Below are 22,699 nucleotides of genomic sequence, written 5' to 3' on the forward strand. Positions count from 1 at the left end.
GATAGTTCTGCTTTTAGAAAGAATATAAATGAGACTTAGACAAGTTTTCACAGAACAAGCAATAAAGGTTCCTTACCTATAAGGCAATTACAGAATCACAGTCTATTAGAGCCGGAAAGAACTTTAAAGAGCTATCTAATTCAAACCTCTCATTTGTCAGATAGATAAACTGAGGGAGAGAGAAAGAAGCTGATTTGCCCATACCACACCTCTAGAAAGGCTTCTATTTCTTTCTGGTGTGTCTGAATCAAGTTCCTATTCAAACTTGCTAGAATTTTTTATTTCTGATTTCTTTATATGCAAAATTATCATTTCTAACTATCGTAGTCACAAAATTTCAACAGACTATGAAAGACCAACACTGGAAACTTTCCTAATTTAATACAATATCCAGTAATTGGGATGGGTACTTTAAAGGTCTATGTGCAAGCTGAAAGTGAAGAAAAAAATCCAAGTAATCAAATTGGATGAAAGGTAGTAAACTGGCAAAATTCTGTCCACATGGTCAATTACCAAAAAGAAAACAAGATGGTAATGTAATTCCAGTTCTGCCAGTTCTAAAGGACCTTGTGTAATTCAATTATTCTCTGTGGATCTTAGCATCCCCCAGCTACAAAATGAAAGCACTGGAAGCCACTCCCAGATACGATGTAATATGATATCCATATCTTTATATGTGTAAATATATACATAGATCTATCTATCAAAGTCAGCCAGGATTAAGCAACTTGCCCAGGATCACACTGCTACTAAGTGTCAAGCGTCTGAGGTCAGGTTTGAATTCAAGTCCTCCTAACTAGCAAATAAGATATTTTAAGTCCATAGAGCAACCATTAACTTTTGATACTCCTTATGAAAATACCAAGTAATATTCAAGTATTTTCCATAAGACTATTTATACATTTCTTCATGAAACAGGTGCTGAACCTATTCTCTAGATAATACAAGATCCTGTGAGAGGTGCTGAGGAAAAAGCTTCAATGGATTTCAACAATATAAGTATTCACTTTATTATTGCAACTCATTCACACCCCTTTATTCTATGTGACTCTGTCAAGTTCTACAAATCCTCCACAGGACAGAATCGACATGTGAGGGGTCTTCCTCCAATCAGGCAGTTCCATGATGGTAACCCTTAATATCATTTCTCCTGTATCATTCATTCAATGTAACATGTTGTTGTCTACTCATGTCCACTTTTTGTCCTCCCTATTACCTCCTGGGCAAGCCCCAATTCTAATTTTTCGGAGACTGTGATATTCTATGATTTTCACTATAGAGTATCACCATTGGAACACTGATGTTGAAAAGGTGAGCCTTTGTTTTCTATGAAAGGTTGGAGTGGGGATCTTAAAAGACTAGATACATTCCTAAAAAACGACACAATCAGCTCTCTTCCTGCTATTAAATTCTAGGCCCAATTCATCATCTAGTCACATGCCAGTTAAAGATATATGTATTGATGGCTCAGTTCTACTAGATATCACAATATTGATAATAGGCACTCTTCATCTGTTTTTGTGAATAGTGAGAATTAAAACCAAAATCTTTTGAGTAATTTTAGATCTTCTTCAGGAGACTCTACAATGATTGATAAAGTCAACATAATTCATCTGCAATCCCGAACAGCTAAAGACTTTCATCACCCACATCTCTTCCACCTGGACTTTGTGTGGGACACTTTCATGACCATGACCAAAAAAACCTTTAGTGGACATTCATATTTCCCTCTTTTTTCCCTTCCTTGCCATTAATAATCAGAGAGTTGAAAAAAGTTAAATTTCATTTTTCAATGAATCTTATTCATGGCACATGCATTGAAGACACTACATTGGAAGAGAACTTTTAGGGTGGTATTTTGCTCTACCACATCAAGTACTTTTAAAAATAGTACAGTCAGTAAACAATATAATAGAATCTTTTCTTCCTTTTGCCACTGTCAAATGCATGTTCATGAATAAGTAATCTACCACATACAAGTGAATCTTTGATTCACTTCTTATTTCTTTATCAAGTATGATCTAGAAATATAGGTAGATTATTCTCAAAAAGTTTTTTTTAGAGATGGGAAAAGAGGTTCATCAGTTGGTATTTCCTAAATTTTTTTTGTAGCATTTTTTTCCAATAAAAATATTTATTTTTCCCAAGTGTTAAGAACCCATTGTTGTCCTTCAGATATATTGAAAATCTCAATATCATTTAAATTGCCATTGCATTTATTTGGTCTGGTCTCATCTTTGTTCTTGGTGCCTTTTTGCCACATAAAGCCCACTGAAGACTGTGATATTAGAGTCCAAATGTAGTGGCTACTTTCTTATTAATATATTAGTTTTTTTTGTTACCTTCACAGATCTCTTACATTTTCCATGTTTGTTGCCCATCTCCTGGTTTTATCCTTAGATGGTGTCATGCTTTAAGTCTTTTGTAAATTTCTTTCCCTCTCTACTTTTTATTTCTTGCTGTTTCATGGGACTGATACTGTCATAATTTTCTTTTTTTTCTTTTTTGCTGAGACAATTGGGGTTAAGTGACTTGTCCAGGGTCACACAGCTAGGAAGTGTTAAGTGTCTGAGGCCAGATTTGAACTCAGGTCCTCCAGATTTCAGAGTTGGTACTCTATCCACTGCACCACCTAGCTGTCCCTACTGTCATAATTTTCTATCATTCTCTATAAGATTTTACAAACAGTTCACATTCTATATTAGTGCTGCCCTTGGCTATTGCATCTCTGCTTGACAAAGACATCAAATGTTATCTAAGGTGGTTTCTGAGCTCTTTCGTTTTTCTCATTATGGTGTTTGATTTACATTGGCTTAAACTTTCATAAGAAATGGCAGTAGTTCATCATTATGAGCTTCTTTATCCATTTTCCTTTTTTTTTTTTTTTTAGCATTAACAGCTTGTTTAATTAGTTTAATTTGAATCTGCCTTAACTATATGTCATACCTAATTTTTCTTCTATTTTGGCATTGATTTTTACCTTTGTTCTAACAAGTCAATGTTTTGTCTCTACATAGATAGCTGATTCATAGTGACTCACTTTCATATCAGTAGTAAATGAAATCTTCCTGTCCATTACAGCAAAATCAATTTCTTTTCTTTTCTTTTTTTTTTTTTTTTGCAATGAAGTTCACTGTTCCAAAGTCTACAGATTTGCTTTTTGAAGAAAGCTTTTCATTATCTATACACAAGAGGTTTCTGTAGAGTTTAGAAATCTCTATTCTCTGAGAGCCATGTTTTTCCAATGTATACTTTTGCAATCTTCTCTTTAGATCCCAATTTGCATTAAAGTCACCACATATTAAAATGCATGTTTGGAATTTGGAAGGCTTTATTGAGTTCTTCAAAGGGCATCTTTTACAACAGACATTGATACAACATCTGTAATTACATTCACAGTAATGTTGTTTTACAAATGCTTATTCTAAGTATGTCACTAGAAGCTGACCAAGTATCTTATGAAATTATGTTTCGTATTGCTTTTGGCTATTCCATAAAACTAACTCTTTGTGGCCTGTCCAAGGAAAATCTATAAGGCTTTTTCTCATTTTAGCTGTGACTTTCTTTTGTCTTCTAAGTTCATTTATACTGAAAATGTCAAGATTGATATGAATGAGTTGCTCTAGTAGTATGTCTACTAGATAATCGTTTCACACATAGAGTGCCAAAAGATAAGTGAAAAAGATGCAGAAACAAAATAAGACATGGTTCCTGCCTTCAAAAAAGTTATTCTACCAAGAGGACATCATAAGATCATCTAATCAAAGAAATTAAGATTCAGAAGTATAGGATTCATTACCTGGTAAAATGTACTAAATATGGTCTATTAATAACCTGTAGGTGTTTGAAGTCTAATTGGGGAATATAACATGCAAACAACTCTGCACAATTAATCTATCTACAGGATAAATTGAAGATAAACAAAAGAAGGAAAGTGAGATTTGGGAAATTTGACCTGGAACCTAAAGGAAGCCAAGAGAGAAATAAGGAAGGAAAGGGAAAGAAGGGATGGTGATGGAGAGAAAAAGGATCTTCACAAAAGACATTGATCTATTTTTCATTTATGTTAGGAATCTAAAATTAGTACCTTTCATGGCTCTATTATAAAAACAACATCTCTATCTGTATCCTTAAATGGCCCAATATTCTGAATTCAAGGTAAGATTTACCTGTCTTGGCACTAGGGTAGACAATGTACCTTCTTAAGCAAAAAGAGAAATTTGTATATAGAGATCTTTGCCAAAGAAAGCCAACATGAACAAGCATACACACATGCATAAGACCAAAGTCAATTCCCTCATCCCACATCCCAGATATACTCGCAGACATACACACACCTTCAAGTCAACAAGTCCTCTCAGGAAGTTCACATGTTAATATTTATGGTATGTATTAAACTTCAATCTTCCCCCAAGCCAGTAAGAGCATGCTTATCTTTTTATTCTTTTTTTTTTTAAGGTGACAAATACACATTTTTTTTAACACATATTTCCATATGACTCATGTTGGGAGAAATCAGAACAATAGGAAAAAACCATGAGAAAAAAAACTGCAGAAAAAAAAGGTAAAAATAATCTTTATTCTGTTTCTATTTCTCCCTCTGGAAGTAAATGGTATTTTCCATCCAAAGTTTATTGGGATTGCCTTGGATGACTAATTTTTTTTTTTTTTTTGGCTGTATGTCAAACATGTTTCTTTCTTTTTCTTTTTTTTAAATAATTGTAACTGTTTATTGACAGAACCCATGCTAGGGTAATTTTTTACAACATTAGCTCTTGCACTCACTTCTGGTCCGATTTTTCCTTTCCCTCCCTCCACCCCCTCTCCTGGATGGCAAGCAATCCTATACATGTGAAATAGGTTACAGTATATCCTAGATACAATATATATGTGCAGAACTGAACAGTTCCCTTGTTGTCCAGGAAGAATTGGATTCAGAAGGTAAAAATAACCCGGGAAGAAAAACAAAAATGCAAACAGTTTACATTCATTTCCCAGTGTTCCTTCTCTGGGTGTAGCCGCTTCTGTCCATTCTTGATCAATTAAAACTGAGTTAGATCTTCTCTTTGTCGAAGAAATCCATTTCCATCAGAATACATCCTCATACAGTATCGTTGTTGAAGTGTATAATGATCTCCAGGTTCTGCTCATTTCACTTAGCATCAGTTCATGTAAGGCTCTCCAGGCCTCTCTGTATTCATTCTGCTGGTCATTTCTTACAGAACAATAATATTCCATAACATTCATAAACCACAATTTACCCAACCATTCTCCAATTGATGGGCATCCATTCATTTTCCAGCTTCTAGTCACTACAAATAGGGCTGCCACAAACATTTTTGCACATGTGGGTCTCTTTCCCTTCTTTAGTATCTCCTTGGGGTATAAGCCCAATAGTAGCACTGCTGGGTCAAAGGGTATGCACAGTTTGATAACTTTTTAGGCATAATCTTGGATCACTAAATTGCTAAAAACCAATTCTGTCATAGTTGTTCATCACACAATTTTGTTGCTATGTACATTGTTTTCCTGGTTTTGCTTGTTTCATTCAGCATCAGTTCATATAAATCTTCCCAGTCTTTTCTAAAATCAGCCTGTTCATCATTTTTTATGTTACTTTCATATGCCATAATTTATTCAGTCATTCCCCAACTGATGGACATCCACTCATTTTCCAATTCTTTGCCACCACAAAAAGAGCAAGGAAGCTTATCTTTAAATAGGACCCACAGCTTCACCACTAAAAGATTTGTTGGTTTTGTTTTTTTCCCCCAAAATCTATTAAACTAGTACAAGATTCAAAGATAAATCCTCTTCAAGAGCCCTTCCTCTAAGTATGCCATGACAAGCTATGTTAGGTAGGGTGGCAAATCTTAAAAAGCTTCAGATTTCAGTTTCAAAACCCCTAAATTCAAATTCACCCTCCATATGACTGGGCAGGCCTCTAAAGTTCTCTAGGTGTTTATTTGTTAGTCTATAAAATGAAAGGGTTGATAACTTTAAAATCTAATTTTAGCTCAATGAGAATGAATTCCAGGAGCCTCTAGGACTAGTAGCCAAGGATTAGGGTCCTTGCAATCAAAGGACATAGATTTTCCCTTATATTTTCTTATTTTGCACAATCAGCTCCCAGGGACCCTCACATCAAGCGAGATCTTTATCTGACCTAAAACCACATACCAGATAGCTCAGATCAAGTAGATATGATACTCATTCTACTTAATTCACAAAGACAGTATGAGGAAAATACTTTGCAAAATTTGACATGATATAAAAATATAAATATTGATTATCACTATAATAAAAGTCAACCCAGTTTCAACATTTTTCTTTCTGCTCTGAAAAATAAAATATGGTGACTGTCTCAAGTGGTGGGAATGAATTACACTCAACTTCCACCAAGTATCCCTTGTGATACATCTGCAAGACTGTGGGTGAAGTTTCCATGACTATGGAACCAAGAGAAGCTCACTGGCCCACATATAGTTAATTCTATGACCTGGGCCCATTAATACAAAATGCTAAACCAGAGTTCTAAACTCCATGGTGAGAGGGGGAGTCCATGGCACTGTAAGTAATCTCTGGGTAAATTTTAGGGGGTCTGTAAAGTTAAATTGGAGGGAAAAGTTTAATTTTATTTTTACTATTCTCAAACTGAAATTTAGCATTATGCTGATGTTTGTAGGCCTCACCAAACTGCCAAAGAAGTCTATAACCCTCCTCCCCCCAATTAAGAAGCCCTTTTCTAAACCAATGGATCTCAACAGCAGTGGTTTCTGCCTGGAAAAGTGCAAACAAATTGGCATCCTGCTAATGCTCTTCAAAGGATCATATATTTAGAGCTAAAAAAGAAAGTAGAAAAATCTTTTTTTTTTAAATTTCAGAAAAACCTGAAAAGACTTACATAAACTAATGCTGAGTAAAGTGAGGAGAACCAAGAGAATATTGTACACAGTAACAAAAAAGATTATGTGATGAACTTGGCCCTTTTCAACAATGAGGTAATTCAAGGCAATTCCAATAGATTTGGGATGGAAAATGCCATCTGCATCCAGAGAACTATGGAGACTGAATGTGGACAGAAACATGGTATTTTCACCTTTTGTTGTTGTTGTTGCTTGTTTTTTTTTTAATCTCAAGGGTTTTTCTTTTTTTGATTTGATTTTTCTTGCAAAACACAACAAATATGGAAATATGTTTAAAAGAACTGCACACATTTAACCTACATCAGATTGCTTAATGTCTTGGGCAGGGAGGAGGGAGGGAGACGAGAGAGAGAAAAATTTGGAACACAAAGTATTACACAAAATTACAAAAATAAATGCTAAAAAATAAAAAATAACAGTTTGGTCATATATACTTATTGTGTATCTAATTTATATTTTAATATATTTAACATCTACTGGTCATCCTGCCATCTGGGGGAGGGGGTGGGGGGAAGGAGGGGAAAAATTGGAACAAGAGGTTTGGCAATTGTCAAAGCTGTAAAGTTACCCATACATATAACCTGTAAATAAAAGGCTATTAAATTTTTAAAAAAATGCTGAAAACTATCTTTATATGCATGTGGAAAAATTAAATACTATTAAAAAAAAGAAAGAAAGAAAATCATTTAGTCCTGCCCACTTCCTTCATCTAAAGAGAGTGAAGAACATGACTTGTCTGATGTCATACAGTGATTAAGTAATAGGATCAGAATTTCAAACCCAAGTCCTCTAAGTCTTCAAAACTTCTTGCCACTATTCCAATCTTCCCTCTTGTTCTGAGCAGTAAGTCTCTTTTTTCACTTTCCTCTAATCTTGATCCTGCAGTAAGCCCTATTCCAACCCACCAGTAAAAAGGGAAAATAGGAGCAGTTGACCATTAATACCAAAGTAAAAAACAAACAAACAAACAAAAAAAAACATCTGGACAGGAGGATAATGAAGAACAAAAATCCAGCCCCTAGGAAGTACTATGTTCATGCAGCTATCTCAGGCATTGCCAAGAAAAATTAAAAGAAAAAAAGATGTCATGATGATAGAATCAACTTTGCCATGGAGTTGGAATTAAAAGATGTCTATATCCCACTTTTTCTGCACTATTTGGTAGGTGATAACTTTGATACCACACACATATTTACATATATATATATATATATATATATATATATATAAGCACACATAGATCTGTAGCATACAAATTCCTGGAAAGAAACACAATCTAAACATGTACTGATTTATTCCTGGGGAAAAAAAAAATAGAGTATGCTTTAGGAAAAAAAAAAAAAATCCAGGAAGTTCAATTCTTCAAGGGGAAATTCCAGAAATATGAGGAAACTGGAGCAACAGAGTTTTTTAGGTCATGTTTTTAAAATAATGTAAACATTAAAGTCATATTTTGTAAGCTGATGGCAATAGTTTCTTGCAATCACAAGCCTTTATTAAATGCTTAAGCCATTATGCTAAAGCAGAAAAGACACAAAGGTACAAACACTGTCCCTTCCCTCAAACTACATTTTGTCTATTTAAGAATGTCTATAAGGAAACAAATATTGAGGTATGCTTCTTTTACAAGCCTTCACAAATAACAGGGTTTATGTTTCAGAGGCCAGACTAGACAGCCTGAAAGGTTCTTTCCAGGTCTAAAATCTATGATCTAAAGATCTGATATTTAATAGGTCTTTGATTAGATTTTTGATTTCACCTTCAATATTTATGTGAGGTTCTACAATTGAGAAAATGCTTATAAGGCACCAAACCTTTCCAGGACAGCCCTTGATAAACTGAACTGAAATGCAGCACAAATTTAGCTATTCTTCATTTTTTTTAAGGCCCATCCCTCTATCTGAAATGCCCTTCCCTGGTCTTTTCAGGCACCTGAAATCTTTTAAGGTCCAGCTCAAGGTCCATTTCTTTCATGGAGCCTTTCTCACTAAGGCTCTCTCTCTCTTTTGAGACATCCTACTCAAGTACTGACCACTTACTCATGCACTGCTCCATAGAGTTCTGCAGCCTAGGATCACAGATTGAAAACTGGAAGGAACATGCAAGTTTCTCCATTCTCACTTTCTTCATATGATCAATAAGGAAACTGAGGCCCAGGGAGCTTAAACAACTCAAACTTACACAGGGAATAATCATCAGAGGCAATATTTAAATCTCACATCCTCTGACTTAAATATCAATGAAAATTTCACTGGATAAATGATGCATTTTTTCCTATTTAACTTTTTATGTGCACATCTCACACCCCCAATTAGACTGGGAAATCCTTAAGAACATGGGATTCTTTCATATTTCTTCATATTGCTCACCTCCCACAAAAAAACAGCATACTGGAAGGGGTGGGGGACAGTTAGGTGGTGCAGTGGATAGAGCACCAGCCCTGAAGTCAGGAGGGGGACCTGAGTTCAAATGTGACTTCAAACACTCAACACTTCCTGGCTGTGTGACCCTGGACAAAGTCACTTAACCTCAATTGTCTCAGCAAAAAAAGAAAAAAGAAGAAAATAAAAACAGCATACTGCATTGAGCATGTAAACGCACTAAATTCAGCTGAAGCTGAATTTGAACTCAAGATGAGTCTTCTTGACTTTGGGCTGTTCATTTTATCCACTATGCTACCTAGCTGCCCACCATTCATCCATTATGGGCAATCAAGGCTACACCCAGGCCCAGCTCACTCTACTCTGCTTTACCTCACTGCAGAAGGACCTCAGAGGCAATCTTGTTCAGGCTAAATCTCGATCTCATCAGTATCCTAAACAAGAACGCCTCCTGAAACTTACTGTCAAGTGATGTCATGCAATCTGTGCTTGAAGACCTCAATTTTGAGATAGATATATGTTTGGAAAGCAAAATCTCTATTGTCTCATGCTTCCAGGTTGGCATTTCAAATTCTACTGACAGAACATCGGAGTTGGAAATGGCTCAGCTCAGATCCAAAAGTGAGTGCCCTGGACAGCATTCTTACCCACTAGGCACCCAGCCTTTAAGTGAAGATCTCCATTGTTGGATTGCTTCTTTTTCCCTCAGTTTTCTCAACCATGAAATAGGAGGAGAGCCCCTCCCTTACAGGGTTTTTGTGATAATGAAATGAGTTAATATTTAGGACAGTACTTCACACAAAGGCAGTACTCAATCCTTTCCGTCTCCTCCCTCCAATGGAAGATTGGTAAAGTCCGGCTCTTCAGACAACCATCTTTCCATGATGGGCTCCATTTCTCCAGCTAGAGAGGCCACATCTTTCTTTATGCTTTATGCTTATATAAGCATCTTTCTTTAAGAAGTCTGTTGTTACAAGATTGTGTGATATTCAACTGTGATGGACTTGGCTCTTTCAGCAATCAGGTGATTCAAGGCAATTCCAATAGACTTGTGATGCAAAGAACCATCCACATTCAGAGAGAGAACTATGGAGACTAAATGTGTATCAAAATATAGTATTTTCACTTTTTGTTGGTTTTGTTTGTTATCTTGTTTTTTTTTTTCTTTCACCTTTTGATCTAATTTTTCTTGTGCAGTGTGACAAATATAGAATATATATTTAGAAGAATGGCACATCTTTAACCTATATCAAATTGTTCGATGTCTTCCAAACATATATTCCATAGTCGTCATGTTTAATGTGTTAATCCACTCCACTCTGGATGACTGAAGAGGAGAGAAAAAAACATCACTTTTGCAGATACAGGGAATGGGACTGTTTCCCATATAAGAGTCTACCTGGACTATGAATAAGAAATCATCCTGGAAGTTGCTCCAGTAAATGGGAATCAGTCTAAGAAGTTGACATAGCAAGGTAACGGGACACAAACTTACCTCTATGGGAAGTGAGAGCCCTTAGGATAAAGGACTGTGTTCTATAATCATAACAAGCTGATCAGGGAAGTTTTCAGATTGACTAGGGGTTTCCTCCCACCTTGGGCATGTAGAAAACAAGGCTCAACTTGATTCTCATTCTGAGAAAGAAATGACAAATGGGATGTACATACATAACAGAAAAAGCATCAATTACTTGGCTGGGTTCTAGTCAGATAGAAAACAGTTAATTTTTCAAAAACCAAAGAGGAAAGATTCCTAAATTTGAAACTGGAATATATCAACTCATTTCGTGTACTCTAATGCTTAATAGATGGGTAACCCCACCCAAGGTGCCTTAATTTCTCAATGCTTCCATTTCCCCAGTTACATTATGGGAATGATGATATGTGCATTTTCTACTTCAGAGGATTATTGTAAAATAAAGCCTTTTAAAAGTCTTAAACAGAATAGAAAGCTACATTATTAATACTGCTTTATGATTTGGCTTGTGGCCAAAAATGAGGTTCCCCAAAAGCCAGCTCTCTTAGGGAGAGCCTCAGTATGAGCCAGTTTCTCTGGAAATAGCCAGCCATGAGACCTTTTCTTTTCCTCTTCCCCCTTCACATTCACTCTTCCATACTAGATCCTGGAGCTGCAGATTGAAGTTACTTCCCTTTCTTTGGTCCCTTTGTGCCATTTCACATACACACAAGAGCAGACAGATTCTTCGTTAGTTGCTCATTTTGTTAGTCTTTAATGAATCACAAACAGGCATGGTAATTGGTAATTAAGCCTCATGAAAGCTAGATGACTGGCATATGAACAATACATTCAGGGGACAAAGAAAGGGCCCAGTGGAAAAACAGCATCACTTAAAGGAGTCAGCAAAAGGAAGGTTCTTCTGGTTCCATTTCTATCACTAATTCACTGTGTGGTCTTGACCTAATCATTTTCCCCTGTGGGTCCTTTAACTTCTCCACCTTTAGGATAAAGAGAATATATTAGATGGAGTCTTAAGTTCTGTTCCAGCTCCCATAATGCTCTGACTATAAAATATCATGAAGCCTTTAGTCTTTGCCCTGAGCAGGCCAAATGCATAGACAACTAAAGCCAGAGACCATGCCATCATCAGAAAAACATAATCCAACAAGACTGAAAGTCAATCTTCTGCCTTTCCCTGCTCTCCCATTCAGGTACAATGGGCCAGGAGGCCTAATGGAAATGGGCAGCTTGACAATAGTTTGGGTATCTCTCAAAGACATTACCAGCTGTTGGTTGTTCTGCCACTGAACTAGAGACACTTAAAAATTAACGAGTACATATTAAGAGCCACACCAGCTAATGAATTTCATCCCATCCCAACAGAATAAAGGCAAAGGAAGAAAGACAGATTCCTGATTTGCCATATGGAAGAACTCACACGCCCAGCATGATACAGTGGGAAAAGCACCAGCCCTGGAACCCATGTTTAAATCCTGCCTCAGACTCTAACTATCTGCATGATGCTGAACACATCACTTCGCTACCTTGGGTCTCAATATCCTCATCTCTAAAATGAGGGACTTGGGTCTGCATGGTCTCTGAGGTCCTAACCAGCATGAGAGATATGATCTGTGGAGTAAGGGTTAACCAATCAGTCAATACACATTTACTAACCTTCTATTATGGGCCAGGCACTATATTAAGCTTTAAGGATACACCCCCCCAAAAAAAGGGGGGGGGAAGTTGCTTCCTTTAAGAAACTCAGAATCTAATGAGAGAGATAACAAGCTAATAAATAAGGCACATATATAGGAAATATATATATAGGAAAGGAACAGGAAATAATGAACAGAGAGAAGGCATTAGAATTAAGAGGAATTGGGAAAGGCTTTCTCTAGATGCTATGATTTTAGCTGAGACTAAAAGGAAGCTAGGGAAGTCAGGAGGCAAAGATGAAGAAGAAGACCATTGCAGGAATGGGGGACAGTCAGAGAAAATGAAGCTCAAAGATGGAGGGTCTTGCTCAAGGAACAGCCAGGGGGCACACGGAAGTAAAGTGTAAGAAGGCTGGAAAGGCAGGAGGGGACTCCAGGTTTTGAATGCCAAACGGAGCATTTGATCCTGTATTTGATCCTGGAGGTGATAGGAAGCCACAAGAATTAACTGAGTAGGGAGTTGATATGGTCAACTCTATGCTTTAGGGAAATGACTTTGGTGACTGAGTGAGGAATGGACTTGAGGGTCAGAATATGGATAATGAAACAGCCTGATTTGGGAATGAGTGATTCTGCAGTCTGCATTTTCATAGCATCAGAAAATGTAGAGATGAAGAGCCCTTATGTATCCTAGATTCAAACTTCTCAATTTACAATTGAGGAAATTGAGACCCAAAGAAGAGAAATAACTTGTCTTGCCGCATCAGCCTTAAGCAGCAGAGAGCTAGGATCTCAGCCTAGGTCTGCAGGGAAGGCTCATTCCATCACAGTATGTTTTAGGCAGAGGCTAAAGAATGGTTTGTTAGGGTTTCAGACTTGTGTAATTGTAACCACTGCATAGGGTCCACTTGAGACCTCAAAAGGAATGATTTTTAGCTTAACCATGGCCAGTGATTACCTTTGATATTCTCCAAATTAGACTTTGTTTTGGATATAAGGCTTATATAAAAAGTCATACGGGAACTAAGTAAGCCCACCATTTTTTAATTGATGAGTCAATGAGCAAAAACTTCCAGAGACTGCTAAAATTTTTCTGATCCCAAACCATCAGAATATGCCTCCAATCCCCCATTATGACCATCTTCTTGTGATTCACCCTGACACAGGAAATGTTCCCATTTCCACCTCTTACTCCAGGAACTGTACTCAAGGCAATGTTGTTATTGTTTCTAAGAAGGACATGGTAAGCCACTGTCCACTGGCTCTCCTCAGCATCTTTATGACCAAAACACTCTCCCCAGGCCACTGTTTTTCTATAAATGTTGTTTCCTTCTGTTAAACTTTTTCAGGGAAGAAATTGCTTCATTTCCATTTGTATTCACTGCCCTTAGCATTTAATGCTTTTAAAATGCTTTTAATTTATTCACTCTGAGGGAGGGAGGAAAATCATTCGGGGATCATCAAGCAACTAGACAAGAATATCCAAATTTCACCAAGCTGCAAAATTTCATGCATCATATGTACCTGACAGACATGAGTGATAGAACATACTTTGGGGCATTTGTTATTGACCACAAACAGGACAGAGGATTCCTTGGGGAGCATCTCCCGTAAAATTGGATGACTAGGTGAGATGAGCACTGGGGAGAAAGGTTCACATACTTGATAGTGTCCCAGAATAAAACAGTGGGGAGTGAAGGGCTGGTTTTGAGTTTTGGAATAAAGGTGGGACTGGCATAAAATCAGAGGATTTTATCTCAAGGAATCATTGCCAGCATAAACAGGGGTCATTTGTTTTTTGCTCAGGGACAATGTACCAATCCTACGGCATTTCATGATGATATAGACGCCATCCTTAAAGACTATAGCCAAAAAAAAAATAAAAATAAACACATTCCAACAAAAAGCAGCTGCCAGGAAACAATTCACACTCAGACAGATCTACCAGGTACATCTTCCTGAAAGACTGTCCCATTTACCCACAGACCTATACAGTTTTTCTGTTCCATGTTCTAGATCCTGTTTCTATCCAACAAATCATATTCTAAACCTGAGTAATTATGTTCAGATTACTACACAGTGGCACCCATTACTTTTTGTAAAAGTATAAAATTGTAGATTAACATTGACACCTACTCTTTCTTTCCAGCTCTCCCTACCAAGACTCACCCCTTTCTTCCCTTCCAAATCTAAGTTTTTGGTTATCAGCTCTCAACCTCCTCAATGAATTCTCCTGATTTCCTTATATACATGTACATATGCATGCACACATAAACATATGTGTACAACATGGGACTAAAGGAAGTAGATAGTGGAAATAATTAAAACTTGGGTTTTGCAAAACATAATCAGTTATAGGAAAAAGGGTCAAGCGATTTGAGGATGCAGGATAGTGTAGAGTTTAGTTCACTAAAAGATCAAAATGATGATGATGATGATGATGATGGTGATGGTGCTAGCAGCAACTAACATTTTATATAGCACTTACTATGTGCCAGGTATTTTGTGTTTTTTTTTTTAACCCACTTCAGCCACTCTTTATCTTCTATCACCTCTTCCCCCTTCTCTTACCTTTTTCCCTAATGTTTCTGTCCTCCCTTTTTCCTGTCCCTCCTTTTTCTTTCCTCTTTCTCCTCCTACTTCTTTATAGGTTTAGATAAATTTCTACATCCAACTGGATGATTAAATTTTTCCTTCTTAGAAACAAAATTAATAAGATCAAGCTTTAGACAATGCTCATCCCCCTTCCTTCTTTCCCTTAATTGTAATAGATCTTTTGCACCTCTTCATGTAAATTAATTGTCCCATTATACCTCCCCTTTCTTCTTTTTCAAGTATAGACCTTTTTCTACCCCTTAATGTCTTTTTCTTTGATGTCCTCATATCAGAGTCCATTCCCAACCATTTCCTCAATCCATGTGATGATTCCTGTGTCTTTTCCAGTGATAGATACAATTCTCAAGAGTTATGGATATCATTTTTCCATCTAGACATATAAGTAGTTTAACTTTTAAATTTTATATATATATATATATATATATATATATATATATATATATATATATTTCCCCTTGTTTACCTTTCTATGTTTCTCTTGAGTCCTGTGCTTGTAGATTACATTTTCTGTTTAGTTCTGTTTTTTTTCAATAGAAATGACTGAAAGTCTCTTCCTTCATTGAGGCTCCATTGCTTCCCCTGAAAGATGATACTGAATTTCACTGGGTATTTTATTCTTAGTTGCAACCATAGATCCTTTGCCTTCTGGAATATGGCATTCCAGGGCCTCTGAGCCTTTATTGTAGAATTTGTCAGATCCTCGGTAATACTGACTGTTGTTCCTTGATATGTGAATTATTTTTATCTGGTAGCTTAGAGTATTTTTAACTTGAGATTGTAGTTCTGGAGCTTCACAACAATGTTTCTTGGGTTTTCCTTGTGGGATCTCTTCCCGAAGGTGATCAATGGATTCTTTCAACGAGTATTTCGCCCTCTGTTTCTAGAATATCAGGGCAGTTTTCCTTAATGATCTCTTGAAGAATATTATCCAGACTCTTTTTCAGTCATGACCTTCAGGTAGGCCAATAATTTTTAAATTGTCTCTTCTGGATTTATTTCCCACGTTGGCTGGTTTTCCAATGAGGGATTTCACATTTTCTTCCATTTTTTCATTCTTTTTATAATTTGCTTGACTAATTCTTGCAGTCTCACAGTCATTAGCTTCCATTTGCCCTGTTCTAGTTTTTAATGCAGTTAGTTTTTGTATCTCTTTTTCCATTTGGTTAATTCTACTTTTTAACAAGTTGTTTTCTTCAGATATTTTTCCCTTCTTTTTCCAAGCTGTTGTCTCTCTCATGTATACTTCTCATTTCCTTTCTCATTTTTTTCTTCTATCTCTTATTTGCTTTTTAAAGTCTTTTAGGAGCACTTCCAAGAAGCCTCTTTGGGTTCAAGACTAATTCATATCGCTTAGATTTCTTCTGTGCACATTTTGTCTTCATCCAAGTTTGTGTTTTGGTCTGCCCTTCACCATAGTAGCTTTCTATGGTTGTGCCAGGCATTTTGCTAAGCACTTTTATAATGATTATTTTATTTGATTTAATCCTGGATGGATTACAGATAAGGAAACTAAGACAAACAGGTTAAATGACTTGCCCAGTCACATTGCTAGTTAAATGACTAAGACTGGGTTTAAACTTAGGTTTTTTTTTATTATAAACTCAGTGTTCTACCCACTGTGTCAAAGATAGGAAAGAGAATAGTATGAACCATGCAGGAGTGATGGAGAGAATGGGGGTCACAGTAAAGATAAAAAAATAGAGTTAGGGATCCTAAGGCATGAGAAAGATAGAATGATAAAAGATTATGACAAGATAAAGGAATTTGAGAGTTCATTAATGAGAAAGTGGAACCCTTGTTCATGATGACAAAAACAAACATATGACCTTCTGTGGGCAGAACTGAAGTGGAATGGAGGAGTGGAAACTGAGTATATTGAGACTGTGGGCCAGGTATTAACCTCATTGAGGAAGGAAATAGAATGTTTTGTGAGAAGACTGAAAGATAATAGCCACCGGTAATTGGATTGGAGGATGTATTTAGATAACAAGAACCTCAAAGTATGAGAGCTTTACTGGGCGAGAGTGATAAGAGGGGAGGATCTGGAAGTGGCAGTGGAGCGCGAATGAGATAAAGAGTAAACATCACCAAAGTGCTTTACAAACATCTCATTTTATACTCCAAAAAAAAACAGGGTGGCAGGTGTTATAATAACAGCATTTTTATAGATGAGTAAACTGAAGGAAAGAGAAGGTAAATGACTTACCCAGTGTCACATTGTTAAGTAAATATCTGAGGCCAAATTTAAACTCAGTCTTTTGGACTCTTGGAGGAGGGAGAGATAGAGAAAGAAAAGGAGAGAGGGAAAAAAAGAAGAGGAAGAAGAGAGGAACAGGGGGAAGGAGAGAGAAGGGAAAAGGAAACACATAGAGGAAGAGAGAGAGAGGGAGGGAAGGAGAAAAGAAGGAGAGGAGGATAGAAGGAGCTAGGAAGAAGGTCCAGGGAGAGAGATGGAGGGAGGGGAACAGTGACAAAGAGAGAGACAGGGAGTAACAGAGAAGGAGAAATGAAGAAAGGAGAAAGGAAAGAAAGAAAAAGAGAGAGAGAAGTAGTAATAGTAGCCAGTGCTGGAAACAGTAAAAAGAATGAGAAAGAAAGCAGTTGAAAAATAATCAATTAAAAAGTATTTATTGAAAATTTACCACATCATACCAGGCACAGTATTAGAGAAATAAAAAGGCAAAAACAATCCGCGCCCTCAAAAAGGTCAGATTCTAATGGAGGACACAACAAGCTTCAACTATATAACAAACAAGATATAGGCAATACAAAATTTATACAGGATAAATTGGAGGTTATCTCAAAGGGAAGGCACTAAACATTAAGGGGAACCGGAAACTAATTTACTTACTTTCTTTCTCTCTCTCTCTCTCTCTCTCTCTCTCTCTCTCTCTCTCTCTCTCTCTCTCACACACACACACACACACACACACACAGAATTTCTCTGTGTGTATGTGAATGCAAGTGTGTAAACGATCAAAATATCTGCAGATGGCAAGCATGGAGGTCCAGAAGTATTCTTGCTTTTGTTTTGTTTGCTGAATGAATAGAATAATGGAACTCTGAAACTCCATGAACTGGGCCCAGAACTCACCTGGCCAAGGAAGGGGTAGAACTTCCCCAATTCCCCTTGACTTAGTTATCAGATGAGCACTGGCAGCAGCTCCTGGTCTCTGTTCCCAAGAGGAGCTGACCCGACCACTTTTATGAATAAGCCAAAGGATAACAAAGACAGTCCCACCTCCTTGCCCGGATAAGCCTGTCTGTGGAAGAGAAGCAGTGATCTCGCCGAGGGACCTGTTTCCCTCACTCTACTCCCCCTGAGCTCACTCCACTGGAACAGAAACTCTTTCCCAAGGCCAGACTTAGGGTTGGTGGCCAAATCATGGGCCTTGTTGCAGCTGCCTTGCCAATCCAGGCCAAATCTAACTCCAGTCTCATGGGAGGAATAAAGGAGTTTGGCTTGGAAGCTCAAGGCTGAATTTCCTGGAATGTAGTGATGGATGCAGTTCCAATTGCCCCCAAATCCAGAGTATGGGAGGAGTTTGGGATGAGGAATGCTTTATAGATATAAACAACAATTAGTAAAACGCTTATTAAAGTCCCTACAATAGGACAGGCACTCTACTGGGCGTTAATTAGAGGGACCAAGATAAAAAAAAAAATGACACAAGTCTTTGCCCTCAACAAGTTTCCAATCTTCTAAGGGAAAGATAACACAAAGTAGAATGTGAAAAGGGAGAAGATGAGATCCATACAAGGAGTCATGTCCCTGTCTGGGAGCAGAGAGACAAAAGTGGGAGGAGGTGAGACTGAACTGGACTCTGAAGAAATGGATTTTAATATAGTAAAGAAGTGTACTACAGGCCTACATGAATTCATAAAGGCACAAGACAGCAGGACCAAGGAGATCAAGGAGAAGTTAGTAATCCAATTTTGTTGGAATAAAGTGCATGTGACAGGATTCGTGTGGAATAAGACTGGAAAGGTAAGTTGGTGCAAGCAAGTCTGTGAAGAGATATAAATGCCGGGCTAAGAAATCTGTATTTTATCCTAGATACAAGAAGAAACCATTAAGGTTTTTGAGTAGAAGAGTAACAAGATTGTTGGAAAATAATACCAGGAACAACACTGATAAAATATATAATAATTCTACATATTTGTATTGGACTTCTCATTTAGCAAAGATTTTTTCATTTCCATTATCTAATCTGATTCTCATGGCAATCTAATGATTGGCATGGCAGGGTAGGAACTATTATTCCCACTTTGCAGATTAAAAAAAAATAAAGTCAAAGAGATTGAGTAAATTGTTCGAATCATAAATGTCTTGCCTAAGGTTAGCTGCAAAGGAGGACTAGAATGTATGTCTCAATGTCCAGATCTCAACTGCCTCTCCATATGACCTTTTAAACCCTCACAATTGTTGCTTTTCATTGAGACATTGCAATCAATCCTACTCTACAAAATGCTTTCCTGTTCAATTCATCCATCAAGTATACCAGCTTTAACAGACCACTTTTATTCTGAGAAATCTGAAGCAATTTCCCTCTGTGGCTCTCTACCAAAATATCTTATTGTCTACAGCTTACAGAATAAGAGAAGCCTAATAATTCACTCAAGCTCACACAGCAAAAATAGAAGTAGAATTCAAGCCTCCAAACTTCTAGTTTCTCTCATTAAGAACAGCTTCTTCTGCATATTCTCAGAAAAGAGATAATGGGAAATGGCTGATGAGACTACAGACATCACAAAAGCCTGGATGTTTCTTTGTAAATCTGCCCATGGAGGAATTATAAACCTCCTCAGGTTAGGCTTTTAATATTTTAACATGCATTAGAAAGGACACATCTGGCAGCTTGACAATGGTTCTTCACCCTCCCCTCCCTCAGAGGGAGATCCCAGGTTCACAATTTACACCAAGACAATGCCCCTGGGTCTTCTCACTCAGCAAGGCTGGAGTTCCAGAAAACATTCGACATCTCTCTCTCTGAATGGCTCCTTGGTAGGACCAATTCTCTTGTCCGGGTCTTGGTTGCAAAGAATAGGACTCAATAAATGTAGAGCTTCAGGATGGAAAGGGCATATCCCAAGTCTCCCAGCAACCCTAAAACAAGCCATAGAAAGAGTTCCCCAAAAGAGTGAAGTTTCAAAGGTCGCCACTTTCCACTTTGTTTTTCTCTGAGGGTCTCCCACCCATTAGTCGCTTCCAATTTCACATCCTAGTTAATGCCCTCAAGTGTTTCATTGAAAGTTCCAGGGAACTTCCAAGAGAAACACAAAGAGGCCATATTTCCCTGCACTCCCCGCACACCATTGAAGGTCTGAGCTCTGCCTTTCCTTTACATACATACTCCCTTTCAGCTGAGCTCCCAAGCAGAGGCCCCTGGCACACAGAGAACCCCCAAGTTACCTCTTTTTGGCCCTGGGCTCAAGCTTTCTGACAGGACCCTTTGTCAGGGATGAGAATGTTGAGTTTTCCTCTGGAAGCATCGAGGGACTATTTTCCTGGAAAGGGCTCTCTGTAAGCTGATCTCCGGATGGCTTTGTGTTAGGAGGCATAATGAGCCTGTAATTCACACAACTCTGGGACAGTTTTTATAAGCACCAAAACACACAGAGAAATGAATAAAAAACGCCAACCTGCTCAAGGCACAGCCTGCACCATGATGAACATTCATTACTGAATTTTAATTTCATTCCATATTCACCAACCATAGAACACAGACAGCCCATTTCTCAGGATAAAATTTACATTTATATGGTGTCCTGTGCCACATACCCTGGTCCTCTCTAATAAAGCAGGTGACTAGGGTGGCTGAAAGCAACGGACTGATGAAAAAGTTATAGCTGAGATCTCTTATAATAATTAAAAAAGGGTAGGGGGGGAAGAATAGCATTTTTAATGCCCCCTGAGAGAGGCTCACTTTTTTTTTTTCCTTTTCAAAGGCATGCTTTTCTTCCAAAGACACTAAGGAGATGCTACGTACTGTGGATATATAATTCAATCCAAGGGGGATCTCTTTTTCCATTAAGGAGCATAACTCTACAGGAAACTCATTTATTCTACAAACTGGAAATACTGAATAAAGGGTATTTCCTTCCTCGGCTTCCCCCATAGTTGTTAATCATACACTTGCAGACATGATGGGGGCGATTCCTGACCATCCTCCAAGACCCACATGAAGGGTCAACACTTCCTCCTTAATTTCTCCTCTGCCTGTTCCATCAAGTGAGCTAATGTTTGCAAAGCACCCTGCAAATCTCAGAGCTATATAAACTTCAGCTATTATAGTTATAATTGATCTATCATAAAATATTATTATGACCAACAATAACTATTACTCCAACCCACTGAGATCTCCTCCTCTTCCTTCTCCTCCTCTGGGCTCCTACAGTACTTCCTAGCTCAGTGGTCCAGTGCCCACAGTGACAGATTTGTACACAGGAACAACTGGATTCAAATCCAGATACCTACTAGCTATGTGACCCTAGGTATGTGATAACTTCTATTGGCTTCAGTTTTCTCATCTACATAATTAGGATAATAGCAACTACCTCTCAGGTGACTGTGAGGATCAAATGAGATGTGTGTAATGTGCTTGGCAAACTTTAAAGCATCATACAAATGGCTCTGAGCTCATGATCATTGACTATGGCCCTGAGGAGGGAACATGGCATGATAGAAAATGAACAGAATTTTCAGGCAGAAGACCTGAGCTTAAATCATAAATCTGTGCTTAATTACCTATGTGCCTTTAGGCAAGTCACTGAACTTCTCCAGAGATCAGTTCCACATCTGTAACATGAGAAGGTTAAACTAGATTGCTTCTAAATTACTCTGGAGTGCTTTCAGAAAAACCTGGGAAGTCTTCCACGAACTGATGCAAAGTGAAATAAGCAGAACCAGGAGAACTTTGTACACAGCAACAGCAACACTGCATGATGATCAATTGTAAATGACTTAACTCTTCTCAGAAATACAACAATCTAAGACAATTCCAAAGAACTCATGGTGAAAAATGTGATCCACCTCTAGAAACAAAATCAATGCAGTCTGAAAGTACAGACTGATGCATACTTTAAAAAAAAAATTATTGTTCTTGAAGATTTTTAAAATATATATATATATATTATTGTGGGGTTAGAAAACTACATACCCTTTGATCTAACAGTCTCATTACTGGGTCTATATCTCAAAGAGATCATAAAAGAGGGGAAAGGACACATATGGGCAAAAATGTTTGTAGCAGCTCCTTTTGTAATAGAAAGGAACTTGAAACTGAGTGGGTGTCTAGCAGTTGGGGAATGGTTAAATAAATTGTAGTATATAAATGTAACAGAATATTATTGTTCTTTAAGGAATAATGAGCAAGTTGATTTCAGAAAAGCATGGAACTGATACTAAGTGAAAAGAGCAGAACCAAGAGAACATTGTACACAGTAACAACAAGATTATGTGATGATCAACTGTGATAGACTTGGCTGTTCTTAACAATGCCGTGATTCAAGACAATTCCAATGGACATGGGAGAGAAAGTGGCATCTACAGAGAGAATTATGGAGATTAAATGTGGGTTGAAGCATAGTATTTTCACCTCTTAGTGTTGTTGTTATAGTTTGTTTGCTTTCTTTTCTTTCCTGTGTTTTTTCTCTTTTGAT

At 37.5% G+C, this 22,699-nt stretch overlaps 1 protein-coding gene across 7 annotated transcripts in view; it reads right to left on the reverse strand.

Annotated features, from left to right (window-relative positions):
• VAV2 (vav guanine nucleotide exchange factor 2) overlaps nt 1–22,699 on the reverse strand; it is a 433,076-nt gene that overhangs the window by 228,960 nt on the left and 181,417 nt on the right. The window lies entirely within an intron of this gene.

Source organism: Sarcophilus harrisii, chromosome 2, assembly GCF_902635505.1.
Source record: "Sarcophilus harrisii chromosome 2, mSarHar1.11, whole genome shotgun sequence".
Taxonomy (NCBI): Eukaryota; Metazoa; Chordata; class Mammalia; order Dasyuromorphia; family Dasyuridae; genus Sarcophilus; species Sarcophilus harrisii.